Raw genomic sequence first — 18,665 nt, 5'->3', positions numbered from 1 at the left:
ATAATAACTCATTTTTCAACCGATTTGGATAATAAATGGTGTGATGCGAAATTGAATGCTCTCTTTAAAGCTTTATTAAAACAAAGACGCTTCTTTAGAAGGATGTTGAGTAATGCTTCTTTTCAGAGTGCCCAAAAAAATTAAAATCGGTTGAAAAATGACCGCGTTGAAATTTTTTCAATGCCGAAAGTCCCGAAGAATAGTTTTTTTGCCACAAATCAAGATTTTGAGGGTATACAACATTTTCCAAACATTGTCTTGTGTTGCATTTGGTGAGATCTACAACCTCACTTTAAACTTGAAAAGCACAAAATCACTGTAGCACCGTGTTATGGACCATTTTTGGGTTACACAATATTTGATTGGTTCCTGACACACGGTTATCTAATCATCATAGATTTCTCATAGCTTAGCATATGTTTCATATTCACATTGCCCTCGTCTGTTTTTCGGTTTGCTCACCATACGGTTATGAGGATATTTTCACCCTATTAGGCAACGTTACGCAGTATTTTTTTGAATAATTTCTAATTTAAGTTATATTAATATTCTTTCACACAACAAAGTGTCAGTATGTATACTATGTTGTGCATCTCTGTACAATGCATAATAGGGTCGGACAAAAAATTACATTCCAACCCTGAGTAACTTTTTAGGTACCATTTGGGCCCTAGAACAACCGTGCAAATTCTTAGCTCGATCCCTAAAACTATATTTTTGCGCCCACTGTTTAAAGTTTACATGGGATTTTGTATGGGAAAATTAACTTTCACAAAATAATTCTTCCAGGAGTCTCCCATTTCTTACTAAAAATAAATCGTTATGTGACTTTTATAGGAAATTTAACAAAGAAACAATGTCTCGTAAACCGCGAAACAATATGACGCTTGAGAAAAAAGTTATTAAGCAGAAACCAATGGATGCTCTGACGATTGATAAAATATTCATTTTTTCCAGCACCACTGCTGTTGGTTGTCCAATTACATGCAATTTGGTTTTGATCTTCTCTTAATGTGTCTAAATCATTTATCTATACTGTTTCGCCACTTCATAAGAGTTTTGAGGAGTAAGTTGAGGTTTCTTTTGTGCATAATAATAGAATGTTAAATATTTTGTATATAATTCGACCGTTAGCAACAGTTATGCTATGAAAAGTGAAATTTTCATCAATCTTCAGGGCATCAGTCGGTTTTTGCTTATTAACTTTTTCCACAAACATCAAATCGTTTCATGGTCTACTAGACTTTATTTCCTTGACAAAATTCGTATAAAAATTTGACATCTATTTATTTTTGGGAGGTAACGGGCGGCTCTTGGAAGAATTATTTTGCAAAAGACGATTTCCCCTTACGAAATCGCATGTAAACTTTAAACCGTGAGCGCAAAAATATAGTTTCACCGATCGATCTCAAAATTTGCTGGGTTGTTCTGGGAGCTAAATGGAACCCAAAAAGTTACTCGGAGCAGAATTTTATTTTATTTTTTTTTTCATATTTCCATGTCCCACTCTAATGCATATGCAACAATTATCACGCAATGCTTTGCGTATATCAATATATATGTTCTATTCTGTGCATCTATTCTCACCGCATGCATTCAATTGTCGCCACTTTGGTATTCATATTTTACTGCATCGAAAAAATACTTGGCAGCATCACAATGGTTTACGCACTGTTGCCCAAAAAATTACACCGAGCATGGACGCATTCGCATGAAACGGAGCGTTCTGATGTCACCCCATCAGAACAATCGTAACCTTCATACACATATTAATTGAGTACATCGGTTGACAAAATATTATTTATAAAACACATGTTACTTAGATGTTGCGCCCCTTAAGGAATAAATCTTGCATAGGGTTAGGTGCTTGATTTCCAAGGATTAACTCGACTCTAACACATGTGAATGCTGATGGAGGAACGTGAATAGCTTTAATGGTGTACTTTAATGCAATAATTATATTTGTTAAAAAATTGAACATTTTGAAAACGACTACATTATTACATATTTGTCTGACAAATGGTATGCATTATAAAAAACTGTTGTTAGAAAAGCTTTCGCACAGAATTTTAGGATGAATGTTGATAATATCGTTATCAAAAGGAGATTTAATATTCTAAAACTTTTTGTGTTTGATTAATTCACATCGAAGGCTATTCAAAAAACGTCATCTTGAGACAAGTATTCATTTGGAAAGAGTCAATTTTCCAGACAGTTAAATTTTTAAGAGGGCGTTTAGATTGAATAATGGACACATAAAGTAGGGGAACTGTGGGTAAGACCGACAGGTGGGGTTAGACGGACACATTGATATTTTAGGGATATAACATTAAAACTTCAATTGTATTGTATGTGTAACCGATCATTATGGATAACCTTGAATTATGAAACACTTAGTAGGCCTTGAATATGGCTAAACTTGTACAATTTAAGCAAATTTTGATCATCAGTACTGCAGCGGATGTAATTTTCAAGTTTCCGATTTTAAGATTTATCGAGGAAAAAATCATTTTTTTTTCGCGGATCCTTTCTCTTATTTCGATAAAGTAACTCTTAAGTGACATCTTCGTGGAAAAAACAGGTTTATTTCTGCGTGAATAAGTACAAACGTTTAAAAATATATGTGTACTGGTGGAGAAAGACGGGCAGTTTTGATTAATTCTATTGATTCATCCTTACATGAATGTCTCGCATGTAGAAACGAAATTGTAGCAGTTAAACATGGAGAACCATCCAAAAGTTTCACATGCAGTTGACTGCAGGATGTGACCGAGGCTAAATGCGAAATTACTAGAACCTGGAAAAGTAGATTACTTAGTGCAGGCCCCATACTCTGGCTGTGTGTAATCGAGGAACTGATGTTACCAATGACGCATTTAATATTTAACTTTCCAGTTTTGTATAAGTGATTGTGATTGATCATTGGAACTGATTGTATAGCTCTCTTTATGACCACGGTAAAAACGATATTAGAAAATACATCATTTGCTTCAACTCTAAATCGAACCTCAAAACTTTTTTCGCCTCGAATTGAACATATATATTAAGAAGAACCACAATCCATTCAAAACATCCGTTTGAAACAGTTAATTTTAATATTTTGTGTTGTGATCATCATTTCTGCAACATGTCCGTTTTACCCCCACCATATGTCCGTTTCACCCGCAGTCTGGAAAAAGTGCAGATATTTCTTCGTTTTAAAGTTTTTAAAAAAAGGATACTTATTGATTTTGTAACATAATCTCTCTGGGCACTCGAAAGCCAACATATGGAGCTACAGCATAGAGTATTACATGTTGACAAAAACATGCTCTTACTATGATATATTTCAGTATATCCTTAATATGTCCGTCTTACTCCCAATTCCCCTATATATAGGAACCTTTTTAATCAGACGTTATGGTTACCTTCTTTCAAAGCAGGTTTTTGAAGTAGAATACTTCTAACGTTTCAATATGGGTGTCCCTTTTCAAAAATTTCTGCTGAGATATTTTCCCAGTTTTCAAATGCGAATAACTTCCGTTGTACTGATCGAAATCGCTGTATTTTTGTACTATCTGATCGAAAATATGTGCATGTAAATTGTATTTGATTCCGTAAAATGTACGTCTACTATAGATAACGAAAATAATGTATTTTGCAAAGGTGGTAATTATTAGCTGATTGACCCGTACAATTTAACTAAGCAGCGAGCGTTGCTAGGACTGACTCTTTGTAATCCAATGAACTTCGCCTGGTATAATAACGGCACATAAGAGAAAATTCGCCAGTACGCTTTCTGACCTCGTAGTAGCTGTTACGTTTTGTGTCAGCTCAAACTCTTCGGTTCGAATACATTCAATGACTGCCGCTAGGCATCATTCCATCCAATGATGCACAGGCGTGCCAGTTTATAATGATCAGCACGCATCGCAGAAAAATCAGAACACTCTTTTTTCCGAGTTCAATAAACGGATTGCAAGTGTGCGCCTGCGAAGGGGTGGTTGGGTGCGTGAGACCCCGCTCTCTTGCTCTTTAAATTATTCGTGGCGGGCAAGGTTGCCACTATTTTTCAAAGAATATCTGGCAAATAAACTAAAAATGTCTGGAAAAATCTATCACTTAACAGCGACCTCAAAGTCATCGAAATTTATCAATCGATGTTTGATAAATTTGGGAAAATATGCCCCAAATTTACAAAATGTGTGTGCAAACACTTCTCGACAAACATATGATTACGGTCAAGCCAACTGTCAAAATTCTCTTTGAAAGGAAATTCCGGACAAACCGTTACTGGATAAACACAGTTCATAGCAGTTAATGAAAGAGAAAATTTATCTCTTTTGTTTACTATCAACATCTGTAATTGGTGAGTAACGGTTTGCCCGGAGTTTCCTTTCAAAGAGAATTTTGACAGTTGGCTTTTAACCCGTAATCATATGTTTGTTGAGACTTCTATAATTTAAAAATCTAGCAGAATGAGAGGTATGTCTTTTTGTCTGGAAGCTGCAAAAAAATTTGGCTACCCCAGACAAATCTGACATAATAGCATCCCTGGTGGCGGGCTCAGATAAATTCATCATTTGGCTAATTTTCTTTTGGCATTGGTTGTTGTGTTGTGTGAAGGAGATGATGTTGGCTTATTGGATACTGATATTGATTTGATTTGATATTCAATAGTGCACATAATCTATACAGCAATAGAACATAATTTCATTAACATAGTCAATTCGGAATTGTTTGGAAGTAAAAAGACGGAATTGTTTGGAAGTAAAAAATGCATGCACAAATAATAGATATATTAGCGTTTAAAACAGTGACACAGAAACGTGAAATCGTTTGATTTTAGATTTGAAATGACACCTAGCCCCACATAGTGCAGTAAGACATTTTCAATGTCAAAACCATTTCCGTTATCTTTCTGTTTTCTTGCAAAGTCCTTAATTTGATACTAGATTGATTGCGGTTGGTCCAACGCTGTGTGGGAGACCAATCTAACAGTTGCTGACATGAACTCACCAGCATTTTCCCAAATTCGTCAAGCTCAGTCGATTTGTTTCTTTATTTCTTTGTTTACTCATTTGTTTATTTCTTTGTTTTTTCGTGTTTCTTTTTTAGCTGCAGTTTTGAGAAACAAACAATAAATTCCAATACTGCATGGAATAGTATAACATCCACCATAGGATGTTTTGAAAGAAGCTTCTCAATAGGTATCTACTCAACCTAACAATCAATTTTCTCCGCAATATCTCCAATCAATAAGCGACTTTCCAACCTACACTCACATCTCAGTAGTGGCTGCGAAACCTGGATCGCTCCGATGTGGAATGTCATCCGACGATTTATATTGCCATGTAACACCGGTACCATCATCGCTAGTGGCTGTTGGCAGGCTGGATTGGGAACGAAATAACGTCGGCTAGCCGAGAAGTAGCTAGCGAAAATCCAATTACATCACCAATTTTATCTTCTTCCTTTAAAATTTCATTCTTTGCTCGTACAAACCAAACATCACACGACACCTTTCTCTGCCTCTGCCGACGTTTGCTCCTTCACGATCAGCCGCATGCCATGAGAAACGATGGTACATTGCCGATTTCTTTCATGCTGCCCAAGTTCTCCAGTGGGACAGGTCTGAATCAATCTCATAATTTTAACATTTTAATATCAGCTAGATTGTGCGGTATTCTTCTGTTGGCTCTGATCCGATTTCTCTGCTGGTATGTTGGGAGTTACTGGCCAAGCCAGTGCCGTTTGGATATTTATTTTCACTTGGACGGTGATAAAAGTATGCTTTCTCTGCCGAGGCATTTCAACTCTCCCATTGAATCGTCCTGTTCAACGGTCGAGACCCAACAAAGTAATCAATATTTGATTTTTATTTCCCCAGACATAAGCAAATGGTTTTGTTTGTCTAAGGTTGCCAACCCGATTGCCGTGGCGTGGATCCATGCCAAGTGGAATTGTGTGTGCTAAAGGGGTTATCTGCTTTTGAACTCAGTAATCGATCTGATTTTGTTAGGTAGCTCCTTCGTAGCTAATTTCTTAAGCTGTGCGATTTCATTTCGGATAAAATTCTTTTTAAGAAAAAAACATTTGTTAATGCCAAAAATTACCACCACTTCCATTATTTATCTCGGATATCAAAACTCTTCCTTCAAAAATTAGCTATTTTAGTAAGAGAAAATTTATGAAGAAATTTAATAAAGCAATGCCTTGTTTGTGGCGATATCATGTTCACGGCAAACGCGACGGCCGTAACTTAGTTCATTTTCATATTGGCAGTCTTCGGGTGGCTAGTGTCATACTTCAATTGTATACTTTAAAAGAATATATATGGAATAAACCTGCATTTTAGCAAGATAAGAGGTATATAACCCCTTAAAACAGCAAATTCATTGTTGCTCACATAGCGCTCTGGAATAATCGAGAAACGAGATGGTCGTGAAATTCAGATTTTATTTGTGTTATGGTTTGGCACACGTACTTGCAGGTTGCGCCAATTTGAATTTTTGAAGCATGAATACTATTCTAGATAAATATATAGAAGCCATCAGCATATGCATGTACATAACCTGAAAGGCATACAAAAATACGATGAAGTCAGTAAGATGTCGAAAAAATATTTATCTGCATCGTTCAATATATACGGCCTAGTGGAATAAAAAGGAAATCTTTTCTTATTTTCTATTTGGCCTGCGTTAAGCCAAACCGAACTGAGTGCCATAATTTTTTCTAGTATCTTTCATGTTAAAATACATGTTTCGATAACTTATCATTAACTTGGTAAGTCAGCGAACTATGTCGCTTGGTCCTCTTTGGCTTAGTACAGGCCATTTGTGCGAATTAAAATAACAAAGCAAAACATAACCGAGATACTTCATTTCAACATACCGCATATTGTAATTGGAACGATGAAAAATGGTTTGAAATATTTGTATGAGCATTTATTTCAACTAAATCCGTATAATGCAATCTGCAGTGGGCTGACAGAATCATCACGCCGTAGGGTAATGAGCCTATTCTGGCCCTTTTTCTATTATCATCCTACCCATTTGACAACCAACTGCTTAAAGCAGCGTCTGCCAGCGTCTTTGATCAACGCAGTTTTCGTTGCACTCAAACATGAGAATTTCACCGCTTTAGGCAATTTGATTTTGGTTCTGAAGAACGAAGCAAAAATATTTATGCCAATTTATATGCATTCCACTCTAGGCCGAGAGGCGCCCTTCCTAATAGAGCAAAAATAGGTACTTTACCCTAATACGCCTTACATATTTATATGGCGTTGATTGAGAATGAGCTGTATCTTGGGCAAGACCGAGAAACGAAAGAGCTGCAATTGAATGCATAGTCCCCATTCGAAATCCGTTGTCCATATCAGCGAAAAATTATGCATACTCTAGAATGTGCGACTAGTTGCTTTCTTAAACGAAGCCGCCCCACTGTTTATATTATGTTATATATTTCTTTAAGGGGGTCGTTAGATGATAGACTTTCGTAGATGGGTTTCAAAAATTTTATGATGGGGATCCTGACATGTTTGAAAGTATCAAACGTTCCTTTTGCTTCGGCCTAACGGCACTTTCACCAACTGTCCACGCCGGGTGGACACTTTGAGTGTTGGGAATTTTCGTTCGATGACGCAGCAGTGTTTGAGGGAAGCCTAGATTGAATTTCGCATATGTTCTACAGAATTTGAGTTTCTCCGAATCCCCAGCCGATAAAATTTTGTTAGCTCGCCGATTAATTTGTCCGTCAACTTTCCCTTTCCTTTCCCACCGATACCTTTATTTTCTTTCTTCAGTTTTCGTAAACCCGTTCCCATACGCTTCTAAACATGTCCGACGCATTTTTTCTTTCGTGACATTATCTCGTCCCCAAAAAACCAGAAACCATTCACAGACGCTCATATACATTAATTCTATAAACCATGATTTTTCCATAGACACGCGTCATCGTGCTGCACCGCGCTTAGTATCTCAAAAACGGCCGGAGATCGGTACCTTTCGGTTGCCAAGGAATATGATTATCACCAAATCTTTTCTGTGGCGTATTCTCAGATACATATAGATTGAAATTAAACAAAAAGAATCGAATTTTTTAAACCGTGAGAGTAGAAGACCCCCTTAAGATCGAGTAAAATTTTCTTAAAATTTGGCGATAATCAGATTTAAAAGCAATTTTTAACATGTCATTGAAGCAAGTAAGGGACCATTCATAAATTACGTAACGCTTTTAGGGAGGGAGAGATATGACAAATTGTGACAGTTCCCGGATTTTGTAACGTAATAAGGGAGGGGGGTTTAGAGAAATTTGTGACATTTTGTTGGATGGGGGGAGGGGGAGTCAATTTTGGGCAATTTTCGAGTTACGTAATTTATTAATGAACCCTAATGTCGATTATTTTTGTTCGTTCAAATCTCACGAATTTTTAACATCTTTGAATTTCAAATGGTAAGTGTGGCTGTGGTCCACTAGGAGGTTGATAACAATCTATTATCTTTCTCTGTGCAGTCTACTTGTCTACATGCTTTTCCACAAAAACAATCAAATTTAGGAGTTTTTATCGATATTGAAGGTGCTTTTCACAACCTGTTTTTAGACTCCATTTTGAAAGCAGCACGTCATGGTCATGGAGTACCATCACAAATCACGAACTGGATACAGGTAATGCTTAGCAACCGACATCTGTGCTCATCATTACGACAAGTAGAGATAAGGAAAATGAGTGTGTGGATGTCCTCAAAGTGGTGTGCATGGAACCTTTTTGCCGATGGCTTGTTGAGGAAACTTAGCGAGCTTGGGTTTCCTACATATGGTTTTGCCGATGATTACCGTGTAATGATCACCGGTATTTGCATTGACACACTTTTTGATTTGATGCAACAAGACTTATATGTTGTTGAGCAATGGTGGTTTCATGTTGGACTATCAATTAATCCAAATAAAACATCAATGGTGCTTTTTACGCAACGAAGTATTACAACCCGAGCTCGTCCATTGCAGTTCTTTGACACTCAATTGTTGTCGCAGATGAAGTTAAATACGTTTAGGTAATTCTTGACTCAAAACTTAATTGGACAGCTCACATCGATTTCAGAATCAAGAAGGCTTGTAAGTGGCCAGCCTAACGACGCTCAGTTGAGAGACGCCACTCTCAGTTGAGAGACCACCCACCTGTTATAGAGCTTCCCGGCCTAGTGAGATCCCTCGGGCGAAAGTTCAGGTTTTTCTCTCTTTAGGAAGGAAGCAAGATAGCTGGAGACACAGAACGTCTGCGTCGATGATCCACATGTAATACGAGCCAAAAGATAACCCGAAACAGTTAATGCGAAATCGTACCGAAACGAAGATTACGCTCGCGCTATTATCACCGACAAAGTCCAAACTGCCAATTCGATCAACCAGTGTGCGATTAGAGAGTGGTTCCGGATGGTATCACCTCCCCTGTAAAAGACAAAAAACCAACAAAACTAGCACGACACGATTTAACTAAAACTGAAAAACTTCACCAAAACGACAATTAGTACATTTACCCTACGGGATACATTTATTCTGCTTTATCACAAACAGCACATTTTCGCTACATCAAAACATTTATTTACAATCCTTTCTCTTTCAGTTTTTTTTCATTCCGAGCTTCATTTGGACCTAGCTAGGCAGTTTTCCCTTCCCTTCTCTCATTCCCCCTCCTAACTAGTGCGACGTCGTACTCGGAACTGCCATTTATACCGATTTATCTGTATTATACAGATTCTTAAGGACTAAAACAGACTTGATACAGAATGCAGATTTAATACAGATTTTCAATACACAATACAGATTAACACAGATTTTAAGAATTTTCAATTTGCGGACACTTTCTGAAATCATTTTCATTGACTTTGGCCGTTTCTTTAATAAATAATTGTCAAATGAACCATAACACTTTTAAAAAATTAAAAACTTGAGTTGGGAAATGTACAGATTACTTTAAAGTACACAATTTAAATTCCGGTTTAATGCTTGAATTTATAGTAGACAATACTTGAGGCTTATAAATGGGAGTCAATTATCAAAATTCTTTTTCTTCATTCAATACAGACAAAAACAGATTTTTTGTAACGAGGATACAGATTTCCAAAAAAATAATCTGGCAGCTTTGGTCGTACTTCACATTGTGCGTGCTCTCGGGCAATCCATATGGTTGAGAATGGCAAAATTTGACGGTTAGGTACGGCCATCTACGGTAACACCATGTGCATTAGGGTGGGGCATTGTTATATGGAAAAACGTAATCATAGCCACATCAACCGAGCACAGCACTTTTTTGGTACCTTTTGGGGTCCCAAACAACTGTGCAAAATTTGGGGTCGATTGGTGTTGACCCGGCGTGGCGCATTGCGTTTGAAATTTGTATGGAGATTAGTATGGGAAAACCTTCATTTTTGCATTTTTAATTCTACAGACTACAATTCTTCTTGTAGTATGTCAACAAATAGATAGAAGTATAGTCCAGGATATGCTGAACAACTTTGCTGAAGGATGTATGGTATTAGAATGTCTCTAAGCCTAGTTATAGCTGTTCAAAGTTCGACACATCGAATTAAATGCCAAAAATCATTTTTATTGCCAACACTGCGGGTGTACCAATGATATTTCATATAGCATTCCAAAATAGCATTATATATTTTAGATTTACCACATTGGTATGTTTGGATGAATTATTCAAAAGCCTTAGCTCAATTTCATGACCGTAGGTAGTTGAGCAATAGGGCGTAGTGAGGGGTGAGGGGGGGGGGGACTTTAATGTGTAGAAATTCGAACTGAAATGTTGTCGAGTTGGGATGTTCAGACGAATTATTTCAAAACATTTACACAATATCGTACCCTTAATAGTAGTGAAATAAAACATATTGTATCCTTTTGCCTTGACTTTTATCAATAGAAGTTACGTTACAGACTGAATCAACTGATGTCGAGTTGATATATCAGAGGATTGCATTGATTATATTTCAGTTTAATACGCACTATGATTTGATGGGATGCTCATTTCGCTGCTGTTCGATCACCTGAAGCAAAAATGATGTAGGGAACTGGTGGATTTCAAGTTGAAATCCAGAAATTAGCTTCACGCCTCGTGATCGAACAGCATTGAATTGAGCATGCTATCAAATCATGCGTATTATACCGAAATATAATCCTCTGACATATCAACTCGACATCATTTGATTCAGTCTGTAACATAACTTCTATTGATAAAAGTCAAGGCAAATGGATACAGAATGTTTTATTTCATCGTTACTATTATGCGTAGGACAATGTGTAAATGTTTTGAAATAATTCATCTGAACATTCCAACTCGACAACATTTCAGTTCAAATTTCTACATATTAAAGCCCCCCCCCCCCCCCCCCCCTTCACCCCTCACTACGCGCTATTGCACAACTACCTCATGAAATTCAGCTAAGGCTTTTGAATAATTCATCCAAACATATCAATGTGATAAATCTAATATAAATAATATTATTTTGGAATTCTATATGAAATTCCATTGGTACACCCGCAGTGTTGGCAATAAAAATGATTTTTAGCATTTAATTCGACGTATTGAACTTTGAACAGCTATAACTTGGCTTAGAGACATTCTAACACCATATATCATTCGGCAAAGTTGTTTAGTATATCCTGGACTACACTTCTATCTATTTGTTGGTATACTACAGGAAGAATTGTAGCCTGTAGAATTAAAAATGCAAAAATGTAGGTTTTCCCATACTAATCTCCATACAAATTTCAAACGCAATGCGCTACGCCGGGTCAACACCAATCGACCCCAAATTTTGCACTGTTTTTTGGGACCCCAAAAGGAACCAAAAAAGCGCTGTGCTGAAAAAACGATCATTTTGCCCCACCCTAATGTGCATGAACATCACAAACATATAAAACACTCTACTCGCGACTTAGGGTTTACGTGGCGATGTTGAGCGGGAGACGGCGATTCCTTCTAGTGCTGATGCGACGTTCGATCACTCCTGATCGCGCCTAATAGTCTTCACCGCCGATTCGTGAACTGCCGGCGGTGTACTGCCGCCAAATCTTCCGGTCGTCACCGGAAAATGTAGCTGGTGCCCTGCTGATGCGATTACGGTAGTCGAACGGTCATGCCAAGGCGCGATTTGACGAATGCTCCCTTCTTCGGGCCAAGTTTACCACCGGGACCAACTTTGAGACGAACCGTGGGGTTAAGAGTGGTTACGAACGAGTAGATATGATGCGTTGGATTTTCGAAAGCTGCCACGAACCTGTGAAATAGATTACCGTTGCACGGGAACAAATAAGCACACACACATATTGATAACCAAAAATTACGGGTTTACCTAAAAAATCTTTTCTTGGCGCACACAAGAATCGCCGAGATAATTGGGTTGCGCTATCAATTGCTATTCTGCTAGGGAAGGGAAACTGATTATAGAACTTGGTGAAACTATCAAGGCTGAATTTAAATACTGAACACATCACGGCACGAACAAATGACGAACCAATCTTGCTTCTTCCACTGATTAGTTCAAAATGGTTTATTGGGCATTGGAATCCCTCAGATTTACCGCGGTTTGAAGGTCTTCGTTAGCGGATCTGACGCGTATTTTCCACGAAGTGGACAACAGCGACATTCTCGAATTTGCATTAATAGTCCCGAGTTTCCCCAGCTGCATAATAGCATCTCATTTCTACGGGTAGCACCAATTGTGCCTGCCAGTCATCAGAGTGAAACATACTCTTCACCGAAAAGTGCAAGAGTTCGTAAACTCTTCATAAGGTCGATATCCTCTTTTGATAGCCAAATTACACTTCCATCGGTAACAAAGCTAGGTGAAGCAAACTACAAATTGGCGCGCGCGAAGAACGATGACAGTGTATTATAGCAAGTCTATTTAATAGAATCCTATCTCGCACTACTGCACCAACTCAACTTTATGAACGTGAAAAACATGATTAACGAACAATTAAATTAATATTTTGCTTTAAGTAAACAAAATAAAAATTCCAAAATTACAATTACATTCATATGGTTGGTAAATGGCTGGGTATCTGAATGAATAAAATAGACCCCACGCGTGGTCCTTAGCTTACACCCATGAAACTCCTTACCCTACCTCCGCGAGGTACCTACTGGCCGGAGTACGATCAACTATAGTGGAGATCGGGTAACCAACGCCGGCGGAAACTATGGTCGTACGCAGACAGAGAAGGCGGGGGTTTGCCTCGGCAAACTTGGAGCGGAGCGTCTGTTCTCCATGTTAGGAGCGGCCCACAACAGCGTCTGTTCTCCATGTTAATGGCGGCTGATTATCGTCCGAGTGAAAGCGAGGGACTCTAAGCCAAACTATGCACCATGGTCCTCCGGAAATTTAGGAGGTTGGTGTCAGGCCTTGTAAGCCAGCCATAAAAAATCAAACAACGAACAATCAACGAAATTATACGGACCGGCACAATCGGCGAAGACCAGGCCAAGGCTGATAAGACCGGTGGTCCTCTACAGGCACGAAACCTGGACCATGCTCGAGGAGGACCTGACTCGGAGCCTTCGAGCGCCGTGTGCTTAGGACTATCTTTGGCTGCGTGCAGGTGAACGGTGTGTGGAGGCGAAGGATGAACCACGAGCTCACCAGGCTCTACGGCGAACCAAGTATCCATAAGGTGGCCTTAGTCGGATGGACACGACGGGCAGAGCACGTTGCGAGAATTTCAGACAACAACCCTGCTAAAATTGTGTTCTGCTCAAATCTGACCGTTACAAGACGACGTGGAGCACAGCGTGCTAGGTGGGCTGATCAGGTACAGCAAGATCTGGAAGGTATCGGACGCAAACGTGGGTGGAGAGAAGCAGCCGCGAACCGAGTGTTATGAAGAAGAATTGTTGAACAGATTTTATCAAATTAATTGATGTTACATTTATATATTTACCATAATGTACACGTTACAAGCTTGCATGGCCTTCGGTCAATGTAGACGGGCAATCGGTAAATCTTGGGGACTCAAATTCAAGTACATTCAGTAGATCTACACAACAATTGTTAGACCAATACTGGAATATGTGTACCTTGTTTGGTGGCAGAAGCGATAAGTTATGACAATCCAATCAAAGTTAAACCATCCTCAGAGTAGAGGACTGTTTTGATGGCGATTGCTGGTGCGTTCTCGACAACACCTACTGCTGCTCTAGAGACACTCTTGAACATAAAACCACTATTTGTGTTTCTGAAACAAGAAGCACCGCATACCGCCATACCGTCTTAAGGTTACTGGGCTCTGGAGCAGTAACCCAATAGATCGTGCAACTAGCCACACTGTAGCCCAAATGGTTACTTGGGATGAGTATACACTTGCTCTCTGTGAGCTTACACTCAAATGTAGGTTTACTTGGCTGGATGGATGGAGCGGAGCGACATGATTCGTAGTTTGTTATACTGACGGTTCTTTGTTGGAGAACTGATGCGGTGTTGGTATCTATTGTCGTGAAATGAGATTAAATCAATCTCATTCGCTTAGTAGAAACTGTACCGTATTCCAAGCAGAATCATTGCGATTCTGTGCTGCGTACAATCAGCACTTTAACAGGGAAATTGCGGTAAAATAATCTATATTCGCTCTGATAGCCAGGTTGCCCTTAATGCACTTAGTTCGGCATATTTGAAATCGAAATTAGTAATCGCATGTCGAACTCAAATCGAAGAACTTAACATTTCAAATGTTCTAGATAGAATTTATAGGAACCCGGTCATTCCGGTATTACTGTAAAAGAATGGGCAGACGAATTGACAGAAGCGGGAGCAGCGATTGATCCAGAACCAGTTCTACCACTTTGGATAAGTTTGAGATTCGCTCTTGGGCTGCATCCGAGCATGCCAACCATTGGCGTAGCTTGCAAACTTGTGTTCAAACAAAGACTTTTCTGCCGGATGTGAATCCGAAAACGTCAAAGCTTTTGCTGCATTTTTCCAAGCGCAATTGCAGTATTCTAGTTACACGCAGAAAAAAATGTTGGTAAACCAAACAATTTTGATTTCACACCAAACATATTTTGATCTTATATATAGGCTAACTATTTATTGGATTAATTTCAAGAAGTATAACTATCAGTTCAATCTCTCAGGTTTCTTTGAAACAACCTTCATCTTTTATTGAAGCAAAAAAAAATTAATATATTAAACTATCTACCATTGGAATGAACTTCGATTTCTATAATTACAACAAACAATGCCAATAGTATCAAATAGTCAGAATTATTGTTTCAGAAATTTTTTTGGTTGGAACAACTTTTTTCAACCGAAAACATTTATAGTTTCAGCAAAAGATTGACATCGTTTCAACTAAAAAAAGTAAAAATCAGATTTGTTGAGCTAATAAAATTTTGACATAATAATCTGATTTATTAAATAAACATTTATTTGCGACATAAATACAATTTTATTTGAAATTGCGGTCGCCAATCTAGGGTATTTTCAGCACAGACTTCACTCTCTCCAACGTTTCGACTATATTAATCTAGATAAAAAAGGCAAAACGTTGAAGAGAACCCCGAAACGTGTTCTGCAAATATCAATAGACTGGTCACCCGATTCTAAATAAAATCATAACCTAAACAATTCCAACATACATTTAAGGTGTTTATGCCGCCAAGAACATATGATCACTATGGCCTGAGAAAAAGAATTAGATTTTTTTTGCTGATGATGGATTTTGACCACTTTCAATTACGCTCCAAACACAGATATGATCTTTTTCTACGGCGTGAATGTTTCATATCCCATATCGTCAAGCTCACACCACTGTCAAAACACGACGCACTGAATTTTTCTCCACTTGTAGAGAAAATGTAATCTGTTTTTTTTTAGGTTCACGTTGTAATATCAATCGGTCAACAGATATAGAAATACGAGTAAGGGCGATAATTTCCTTCCAACCAATTTGGGAATATGTGTCTATATATCCGCGTTCCAGGTTTCTCTTAATAGTTATAAGTTTGGCAACTTGAAAAGCCAAAAGCTAACCAAAAGTATGAACCGAAGAACCAAGGGTTTTGCACAACGCTAACTTACCAAAATTCGTCCCGAAAGCTGGATATAACTCTACTAGATTAACCCGGGTGAAAAAATCACTTTCCTTGAGTTGACATTTTAAAACACACAATCAAATGTAACGATCTAAAGCAGATTGAAGCAAATTGATTTTTCCTAGTTGCGGAAAATATTTGCCGGCATGCAGAAGGTTTCCGTTCGCTACTAGTTATTGAATCGCCGTTCACTGGAAAAGTTATGTGGATATTGCTCACTCTAAAGTTGTCAAAACAAAGTAGAAAATGATATCGAAATAGAAAGTTGTAACGATTACATCCACAACCTTATCATAAGATTTAACAAGAAAAATTGTTGAAATTTTAACCAATATATTTGGATTCTTTTAACAAAAAGAAGTGTTTAGCATGAATATTTTTCTGATTTATTGCAACCATTATTAGTAGGTTGTTCAGTAACAATGGTTTTTGTTGAAATAAACTTCACAAAATTTTCTGCGTGTAGGGCACTGACTGAACATTGCAAACTTAATTATCACATGGCTACTATTCAGTGTGCTGAGTATTATTCGTGTGATCTTTGTGAATCCGATTACTTCATATTATTTGATATGACACTGTCCTGTAGTAATGCAATTGCGTATCCGGATTCTTGGTTCTCCGCACACAGATGAACCTATGTGTACAAAGCTGAAGCTCAAGGATATGCTATTGTTCCTAATTCAGTGTGGTACAGTGCTGTAGTTTAAGCCGTATTTGAATGGCAATATCTCTTCGGGGGTTAGTTCTGTTATCTCAATATCCCCTCGGGGGTGTTGATATATCCGCTCAACGAAAAGTGTTTTAATCCCTTGGGAGTGAAGAATACTTTCGTACTGTCAGTAACTTCCCTTTTATTGATGAGTCAAACTCCATAATAAATTATCTCTCTGGATTAAATCGCTCATAGGGGCGGGCATAGCGTAGTTGGTAAATCGATTGCCTTGTACGCAGCTCACTTGGGTTCGAATTCCGCACATAGGGTTAGAGATTTTTCTTAAGAGATTTCTCTAACCCGAAGAGGTGAATGACCTTAAGGTTAAAACCTCTATAATCGAAATAAAAAATCGCTCATAGCATAATTCCAGTCAAAACATTCTTATAATTGATTCAACCACGTCATCTAGCGAATCAAAAACATTACAATTATCTTAAACCCATACACAATCATTAATCTTTCCGAAAACTAGTACATTAATATGGCCATGCGTGAACTCCTGTCGCAATATTATTCTCTCGATATTATTCTCGATTTTCATTACTACCTGGTATAGCATGCTTTCAGCTAATGTAACTTATGCAAAGCAGTGTAGATATGCTATCCAAATAACTTCCGATTTTGCACCACAACTCACTAGAGTACAAGAGGTCCCGGGAATTTTTCTCCGTAAAACGGCAAAAGAGTAGTAATTTCCACCGGTGTTCGCGAGTACGGTTGATTACTTTCAGAGTGTAACCACCAAGACGGGGAAGGAAAAACCACACCCAACGGCTAAGGGACGTAATTAAATGGCGAGGAAGCTCATCGCGGTTTGTAATAAATAGAGAGACGATTATGTGCACATCACGAAAATGTTTAATTAAACACGTTCGGTTGGGCCGAAGCCACGAATCGTAGGCAGTTGCCGGGTGCAAACCCCACTAGCTTAGCCTACCGGGAGGAAGAACAGTATTCCAGCACCCAGTGCTAGTGCCACCTATCGGTCTGGTGCGGTTCGGTAGTGTAAAATTACCAGCGCTTTAATTAGATTGCAGCACCTGAATGTGGTGTAGGATGGGAAATTCTGGTTAACACGCAAATTGAGTAGATTTCATGTCGGCCTGCCATTATGCAGCTATTTTTTGAATAATGTATCAACTTGCTTCATCCCTTTTGGAAATTATGTTTATTTATGTATACAAATTATTCCATTTACTAACAACTGCAGGAGCCAATTGCCGTCGCATGTTTCGCGTTTGCATTTGGTTGCCAATTATTATATGGGGATTCAGAGCATAGCAGAAATGGGTACCAGTGCACCGTGTCCGAAAATGAAATACAATCTATTCGATGCGGCACGGATTCGCGTTACCCCGATAAACGAGAGAAAAGTCTTCTGCTGAAAGAAGAGCCATGCAGTGTGCGTATGTGTGTGTGTACCACTAGTCTAACCTAACTCAGTTTTCTTGTCCTGCCGTGCTTTGGCATACGACGGGAGCTCAACGTAGAGCGATGTTTCTTGGATCATCGAAATTGTTACGAAAAATTGTTATGATTAATAAATATTTCGACAATTTATTGACCAGAACGTGTAGGGGAATTGGGTAGGGTTACCAACCGTCCTTATTTTAGAGGACATGTCCTTATTTTCGACGATTTTGAAAAGTGTCCTTATTTTACTTCAAATGTCCTTATTTTAGTCTCAAGCCGTGGTAGACATATTTGAAATCATTCAGATCAAATTTATTACGAGAGAATTAAACTATTCAATCATTTTCGTTCGTCACTTCTTTCCAACGAGTTTTTTCTTTAATAAATATGGCTACTATTACAATATTAACCAATTTAACAGATTTTACTCATGTTTGAGTTAGTGTTTTTCTAGCA

Source organism: Topomyia yanbarensis, chromosome 2, assembly GCF_030247195.1.
Source record: "Topomyia yanbarensis strain Yona2022 chromosome 2, ASM3024719v1, whole genome shotgun sequence".
Lineage (NCBI taxonomy): Eukaryota > Metazoa > Arthropoda > Insecta > Diptera > Culicidae > Topomyia > Topomyia yanbarensis.
Note: the sequence above shows the minus strand (reverse complement) of the source record.